The sequence below is a fragment of the Solanum pennellii genome, chromosome 4, assembly GCF_001406875.1.
Source record: "Solanum pennellii chromosome 4, SPENNV200".
NCBI classification, from domain to species: domain Eukaryota; kingdom Viridiplantae; phylum Streptophyta; class Magnoliopsida; order Solanales; family Solanaceae; genus Solanum; species Solanum pennellii.
Window position 1 is genome coordinate 54,923,929 of NC_028640.1, and position 9,152 is coordinate 54,933,080.

The window sequence follows — 9,152 nt, forward strand, 5'->3', positions numbered from 1 at the left end:
TATATATATATATATATATAAACTAAAGTAAATCATTAATTACTAGAAAGCGCAAGGAAATAAATTAGAGAAGAATTGGATAAAATTGGGTGTCAACACCAGCTATATAGGGAATTAGTTTGGCTATTGTAGCGGAGTACCACTCGATATAATGAGTGACATGGGATAGAAATTCAAAAATTCTCCCAAACTAGCCTATTTTGCAATACACCTTCAAAACTTGACATTTTGGACCAACTCTTCATGCCAAGTTTGATATGGGGAGTTCTACTCATCCAAATTATTTTTCAAAAAGTCCTACGGATTCCTTAATATCATATAAAAAAGGTGGATCAAATCTTATTAGATATCTTACCCAACCCTCTACCGGGGTTTCCTTTGACTTCATCTCACGCACATTTTGCCTCGGCCTAGTATAGTTTGAAAATTTCAAAAACTCACTACCCAAAAAGGCTCGGAAAAATGAAGGTATTGGGCCTACATGCTTTGCCAGAACTCCAAACACCCTCTTGGATCAAACTACACCATCCTAGAACTTAAGCTAGGAGTATAACCAGTACACTATTGCAACCTCAAGATAATTGACATGTTCCACCAAAATGTCGAAGAGTGGCAAAGGCCAATTTAAGTAACTAAGCCCGAAATTCAATCCTAATGACTCATAAAACCAACAACCTAAGCTTATAAAACACCACCTCTCGAAACTGAACAAGCTACTCCATATGAAGGTCATTCAATGGGTGAAACTACACTTACCCCAACCTTGATGTCTTTAAGACATGCCAGGTTCTTTTCATATAGCTATTCACACGAGAATTGAAATTAATTTCCCTTTTTTGCTTTGTTTTTTTTCTTTTCAAATCAAAATTATCCACGAATTGGATTAATTTAATTTCCATATTGGTATCTAAATTGAAATTAAAAAGAAAAGTTTCTTTTTTTGGAAATGCGACTAAAGAAAGAGGAATGACACACTCCATTGATATGACCTCAATTGACTACCAACTTTAGCTGGTTCCTCAAACTAAAAAGAGACGAGGTCTCTCTCATAATACCAATTAGTTTTTTATTTCATTAATCCACTTTCCTTGTGCAATTAAATACACAAATCTTAATACCTAAAGTAAGTATGCTTTTGAATCCGTTGTATTAATTCCACTTCCTACTCACGGTATGCTCTTTATGATCTCAATTTATGATTCAATTGTCATGTATTTAGCTATTGAGCCTCAAAGTTTATGTTGTTAATGTGGTGATCCAAGTTAATGACGAGGTAAAACAGTTCCTTGACTTTTTTCATCGAGTCATTAGCACACTTGCAAAAGGTAGAAAGTGGACATATGTTGTTGAAATGGGTGTAAACAAATTCCAGAAATCCGCACGTAGAGTCCAAGATTCCAAGCGCTGGCAAATCAGTTAGTGAACCAAGGAGCAAAGAAAGAGATATAATGAGCTTACATCATAGTAATATAGTTCTTGCCAATAGGTATATATGTATCGCTATGGCCACCGTAGTACCCCTGATTAAATATATAGATACAATAGTTACAATATTCATCTTGTGAATGTGTTGAACTTGAACAATCCCAAATTCAGTTAAATATTATATTATTGGGCTTATAATTAACTATTTTATAAAGTAAAAATTATGCAACCCACATAGTGTAAAAGATAAATTACATTCTATCACTACTCTTTCTTTAATTACAAAAATTCCTTCTTTTTTTTTATACCTATTGGATACATAATTGTGAGGGCGGATACATTAATTTCGACGTTTTTGATATCAATTTACTGCGCTAAATAAGGAACTAAAAACAGAAAATATAAGTGAATCCTACAAATCAAGCGTACGTTTCTTTCTCCTACCCATCACTCTATCCCAAAAAGGCTTCTGTCAATCAGTTTATCCCAAAAAGGTAACATAACAATGAAATTAAAATTTCAAATTAGGTCTCCCTGTTCTTCCAAAAAAACTGCAGAAACTTGATTCAAGAAAATTTGTAGCGAAATTTTGTAAAGATTCATAATGAATGTTTCGATATTGTTAAAGAATTTGAGAATATGAGAAAGTGATGTTAGGTACGAGTGATATAGAAGTGATGGAATAGTGATTGGGGAAAATGTTTTATTCGTTAACCTTATTTCCTCCATTGCAGATGAGTTGAAAGATCTGCTAACAAAAGGTATGTGAACAAATAATCTTGTGATACACAAATCATATAACTTTCTTTGTTTTTTTGAATTTTTTTTGTTACTATATTATTCATGATAAACAGATATTTGCAAACTATATTCATAATTAGGTTGCATCTTATGTATTGGGTGATTCGTTATATGTGTAAGGTGTTTAGATTTGTGTATGATTGGTTGATAATTACAAAGTATCATATATGTTTGAAATCTTCGCTCTTTTAGTGTATCAATGAATAGAAACGGATAATTGTGATAGATACAGATGTGTTTTGCATCATTTTTTTATGTACTTAAAACATGTAAAACTATGAGGACATTAATATGTATGATAATCTAAGAGTATATATGATCTATTGAGCGAGTTATAATAATGTATCTTGAAGTGTAATTTTTTTTTTGGAATGATACAATAAACATTAAATAATAAATTTATTTGGTATAATTACAAGTATTTATTAGTGTATTATGCAATTCCAATGAAATCAACGCCGTACAAAAGTGATTGGTCGATTCCGAAATGTGTTTTGAAAGAAGTTGTCTTGCCACCAAGATATAAAATAATTCCCAGTAGATCAAGGGAAAAAAGAAGAAGAAAGATTCAGACGAAAAACTAACATCAAACACAAATTGTTGTGTGCTATGTGGACAAGAAGTGCTCAATTTAGAACTTGTACTTTCTTCCCGAAAGAGAAATCAAGATCAATACTTTTTTCGGAGTAGTTTGTTTTTTTAGATCTAATTATCCGTGTATTATTTTGTGTTTGATACAAAGTTATTTTTGAAATATACATTGTATTGATTAAGTAATTAATGTATTTGTACCTGTTAATAAGTAATGAGAATACTATTACATTGCATTGATTTGTTTAACATAATAAATCTGATACTTAATTGTTTGAAAATTTTTGTATCGGATAATATAGTTTCAAATGTTGTGATATGTACCAGATTAGAGTTGTATTCTGCATCGGATAAGTGACATAATACTAAAAGGTACTAAATATATTACAAATTAAGAGGATTATAACAATTGTAAATATATAGTATCACATTTTCTGAGACACATCGATTTGCGATTTTAAAAGCGTGATAAATAATAATTGTGTATCATATACATAATATGTTTTTTGACAAATTTGTATCGACTTATAATATTGTATCAAGTGTAGTCATTTATACCAAATTTATAAGAGACATAATGTTATAAGGTACTAATATATTAAAAATTAACTAATTTGTATCAAATATAAAAATATAGTATCAGGTGTTGTGATACATACAAATTTGTTATATCGAAAATAATAGTGTATCATATACATGATAAAAATTTTAAAATTTTTGTATCTGCAAATGATATAATATCTACTATAGTGATATGTATTATACTTATAAGTTAAAAGAGACAAAACTTAACAACATATTAAATATACTGAAAACAAAATGAAAAATGAAATAAACAATTTTCGATATAAAAACTTTTCACATTTAGAAGTAGTATCTAGGGAAGCAATACTCAAAACACTAATTAATGTATCTTAAAAACAATAGATCATAGAGAACTGTCGGTGAATCGATACATAAAAATCTATTCTAAATTGACAAGATTAACTTTTATTGGTGGGGTGTAGTCATTCTTCGGCCTTGTAGGATCATCATTCTCGCTAACATATCCCGTCTTGGCCTTGTTGAGACCATACATGACATTGTTGCATGACTTGTACGAAGATAGTCACTTTGAAAATCATTAGATGGGATGCTGATTTCGTCGCTCAGAAGTTCAATAAAAACAACAAAAAATATTTCACAGTCACTACAAAAAAGAAAAAGATACATTATAAAACAAATCAAATATGTAAGTAAAGAAAAAATTATTCAATAGTTACAAATCATCGCTTTTGTGTTGCATAATATCTTGAACAAATTCCCCCTCGAATATTGTGGATTCAATAGTTCAACAGGGGAAGACATAAATTTAAAACAAAATAAATATATACTAAAATACATGGTTCAAAATACATACCCTGGATAGTGTAGGTAACCTTTTTGCTTATTTTTTCGTTGTTTTTCAACTTTTGCTTTCTGCTGGGGGTACATCCTTTTTCGCTTTTGCCTTTTCTGAACTTTGATTTGCCATTGTTAAAGGATCATGTAACCTTTAAGATTTTTTTTTTGTCCATTGGAGATTATCATAATCAAAGATTTGATTCTTATTAGGTGTAACTATTTGGATAATTCCAATCCAACATGAAGGAGTTTATATGTATTAGACAAAATGATGAAACAAGAAAAAACGAAGAAGAAAATTGAAGAAGATGAAAATATCTACAAATCATAAATTAGTTTATTGGAGAGAAAAATCTCTTGAAATTCAAATCTTAATTAATATTATAACTGATTTGATTGTGTGAGTGAAAAGAGGGAAAGATATAATTGTTTTAATATTAAATTGCTTTGAATTCGGTAACTAATTTGGCAATGAGGAAAGATTAAAGACAAGATTTTGGGGATGAGAAAGATGGGTTTGGTTTCTTTCACAATAAAGTATCTGACAAGAAAAAGATAAATTTTTTTATATTTTTATTAAAGAGTAGGGATTAAACGAGAATAGTTAGTTTAGTAATTTATCCAAATAAAAGTGTTCTGTGGTGCAGATAGTTAAAGGTTGAATATTTGAGCCTGAGGTTGCAGGATCAAATCTTATTTATATATTTGAATTTTTTTTTCTGGAACGTTTAAGTTAGTTTAAGGCTCCTATCATAATTTATCAACTTTTCAACCTTCTTTTTACTATTTTTTCTTTTAAACATTGTTTTAAATTGTTTTGCTACTTTCCTTATGTTTAAATAATTTATATTTATGAAATTTAGCCTAATTCATCCTACTTTTAACATTATTATTATTTTTCTATTCTATAATAATTATTTAAATTACTAAAATATTTGTCAATTAACAAAATAAAATAATAATGATTTTTTATTTTTATTATCGTAACAATTAATTTTTCTTGAAAGTGTAAATAAAATTTGTAAAAAATGATCTTAAAGTAAAATAGTAAATTGTCATTTTTGCTTATAATCTCTTCAAGAACACCGCAAAAAAAAGTTAAAAACAAATTCGAAAAATAAAAGTGGTGTAATTTTATTTTTTTCTCTTCTCAATAATTTGATAATTTAATAAACATTCAAATGCATCAAATATAAGTGTATCTCAAGATTCAACAAGCTATTCTAATGTAAAACCAGGAGCCAATAACTAAAGTAAAATTTAAGATAAAACCTAACACAATAGAGAATAGGAGGAAATATTTTATCAGATACATATTAATCTCTTCAGTTAGGTAAAATTTATTCGCACTGGGTGTATACACCAAACCAATACATACATGCCATTTGTTTAAATTTATAGTTCATTTTACTTCAATAAATCACGTTGTAGTGCATTTTATATTAATTAAATAAACACTCGATACAGGTAAATTTTTTCCTCATCTGCTTTGTTAGATACGACATATATGATGTATAGGGAAAACATATATGAGGTTAAAGCCTCCAACAAATGGCAAATGCTGCAATAGTAGTTTTAGGAGTCAATATGTAACATTAAAAAATGTATTAAAATAATAGACAATCAAGACTATTTAAGGCAGAAAATTAAGATTTCTCAAAAATAAAGTCAAGGCTATTCAATTTTATAATCAATTGCATGTTACAATTGTTTATGGGAAGAGATATTTATATTTAAGATATAAAAACTTGTTTCTCCAGCATCCTATACCCACATGCAACTTCATAAACGTAACTCTTTATGCAAATAAGCCACCCCTTTTGTCGGTAGGCTTAATTCTCCAATTTTTCTTATCTCTCTCATTTTTTATGTTGACACCAAATTTTGGTTCGATGGTTTTAAAATTAATACATTTTGAGTCAAATACAAAAAAAAATAAAAATCTGCCTTTTCCACATCATTTCTCAAACAATTTTCAATTTTGCAACAGTCCCACATCGGTATTTCATCCTTTTTGAGGATTTTTGGGTATCTATATAAACCCACTTCATTCACTATTTTTAGAAGATGATTTTGGAGAGGAAGACCAAAGAGTACCCATAAAATTTTGAGAATTCTTGGTTCCATAGTTCAAAATTTTAAAGTGTTTTTGTGGTTTTTCGAGTTGAGGAGGTGGAGTCGTCTCCTTCAAACTCGTAGTCCCGGTTCGTTGACCAGAACAAGGTAAATTTTTTTCTTAGCCTTGTTTTATTAATTCCCAGCTCTTTTATGTTTTCTGTTTATTATATGTAGCTTGTTTTGTTTTTTTTAGTTTAATGTAGTTCTAAAAGTCAATTAATATTTGTGTTTATTGTAGTTTTAATATTAGCATTATTTTACGGTTTGATGTTTATTTATTTATTATTATTATTATTTTAAAATTGTTAGTCAACTATTTGCTATCTTAACTTTTCAGAGTTTTGTTATTATTCTATTATAATGTTATTTTTAATTTTTATATATTACGTTATTGTTGTTTCCATTTTTAATTGTGTTGTTTTAGTTTGGTTGTTGTTTTCCATATTCTCTTGCGATAAGTTTGTTATGTTTTGTTGATGTTCAGGTTATATTAAATATATTTGTTAAATTGGCCAATGAAAAATCTATCCGTCGGGTTTAGAGGCCTTTTCCATTTTAAAAGACGGAAATTTTTAGTTTATATTCATATAACTTGTTTGTTAAATTGTTAAAATGGCCGATGAAGAAATTACCGTCGATTTCCAAGGCCTCCCATGTTAATAAGATGGATTTTAATTTTTTAGTTATTATTTGAGTTATTCATTTTTATTTATATTTATTTGGTACTAACTTTTTTTACTAAGTGTATTTACAGGTACCCAAAACTTGCTTCCTTGAAGCCATTCGAAAAAGCTCAAATTATATTTTTATTTCATTATTATGTAAATATTGACGTTAGGCAAACCTTAGGCCGATAATTATTATTTTATTCTATTGTGTATATTGCATGTTTATTATATTTGTGTATTGTTTTATTCTCCTCAATTTGAAAAAAATGAATTCAGTCGGGAACCACAATTGTGGATTTCGAAGGGTGCCTAACCCCTTCCCTTCGGCATAACTTGAACCCCTTACCTAGAATCGAATTGGTTTCGTAGATTAATAATTGGTTTCCTAAAAAATTAGGTGGCGACTCCCTTTAATCATTTTAAACTCATTTTACCCCTTTTCACTTTTTAACCCCTTTTAACTTTTTTTTTTTAAACCTTTTATAATTTTTTGAAATTCTTCTTTTTTAATTGAGTCGCCGCGACGTTGCTCCTGTTCAAAGGATGTCAACATTTAAAACACGGAAGAATGCAAGAAATATTTAACTAATTATAAACCAATTCATTTGTCTATGTAATTTGCAATTTCAATCACAAGAGAAATGTTGTAGGAGCAGATTTAGAAAGAAGAAGAATAGGTTGTGGAAGGGAGGGTTTTCTATTTAAAAAACACATGCATCATTCGTTAATTTGTCCATTTTATACGTCACCGACAATTGAAGTTCACTCATTAGTTCTATAATGGATCAAGTCATCAAGACCACTATTGGGTAAGTTTAAGTGTCAAATTGACAGTTAGAGCCTATAGGCTTCTTAGGGTGCGTAAGTTTGTGATGTCTAAGGAGACTAATTCTCCTTGACACCTAGTTCTCGTAGGTTTCTTCGCTATTTGGTTTTTTATATATTCATTATTTTTGTACATATTTGGTACATGAATAAAGAATTCTTTTATTGTATCTGATAGGAGTGTGCAAGAATCGAATTAACCGATAAATCGAACTGATAAAAGTATTATTGATTTGTTGTTATTGGGGTATTGGGTTAATAATTTTTTAATGGTTTTGTAAAAAAAAGTTTATTTGGTTATCGATTCAGTATTGGTTTTTAATATTGGGTAAACCAATAACTCATTAAGACTAGTAATTTACTACTTTTACTTGTATATAAATATTATATCTTAATTTCAATATCTTACTAGTTACTATATTTGTCCTTTAACTTTCAGTTTAACTTAAGTTCACAATTTCACATTATACAAAACATTAAAATCTAAAGTAAGAATCTTATTCTTCTTAATTTCTCTTTGTGTTACACTTGTATAGTTATTTTCATGTTTGTTATTATTGAATCTATTTTATGAGAATTTGTAAAGTTACATTATTGTGTTTCCGCGTCAAACTTATTAGAAAAGTTTATATATTTGTTTTAGAGAAAAGACATAAAGTCCCCATTGAAGTTGTCTCGGATTTTCATAAAGACACCTTAACTTTGCGACTTTCCTACTACCCCAATAAACAATTTTGAACAGATATTATTATACCATTTTTCGATCAACCCTAAATTTTAAGAAGCAAGTGAATTCACACCCCAATCATTACATGACACATGTTAAATTAATTAAAAATATCAAAAAAATCATTTAAAATTTTTCATTTATCTTTTTTTTTTCTTTATATCTCTCTCTTACTTTTTGAATTTTAATTTTGATATATCTTAAATTTCATTTCATCTTCCATCTCCCACTTTCAACTGATTCATCCTTCTATTTTCTTTTTTTTCTTCACCTCCCACCCCCCATGTCAAAATTGAAACCCACTTTCATTTTTTTTTCTTTTCTTTTTCTTCTTCTTCTCCGGTCAAATTCTTTATAAAATTCATACTATTATTTATACTTTATTGAATTATTGATAACAAAATTAATTATCTATTGAAGAACATCTAAAAATTTGAAGGTATCATCAACTACTCATTTTCATATATAGAAATGATAATTTTAAAAGAATAAATTAATTTCTCAAAAATTGAAATAATTTAATTGAAATCGAATAAAAAAAACTATATGATACTTCTTGATCATCTTGAAATCTAATGAATTTATCGAATTGTTCGAAATGTAAGAAATATTTA

At 28.2% G+C, this 9,152-nt stretch overlaps 1 long non-coding RNA gene across 1 annotated transcript; it reads right to left on the minus strand.

The window, feature by feature from the left end:
* Positions 1–3,640: 3,640 nt before the first annotated feature.
* On the minus strand, positions 3,641–4,776 carry LOC114076946. The gene is made up of 2 exons (XR_003578026.1): positions 4,217–4,776; positions 3,641–4,006 (listed from the first exon to the last, which is right to left on the minus strand). It is a non-coding gene; the product is annotated as an uncharacterized LOC114076946 (long non-coding RNA).
* Positions 4,777–9,152: the final 4,376 nt, after the last annotated feature.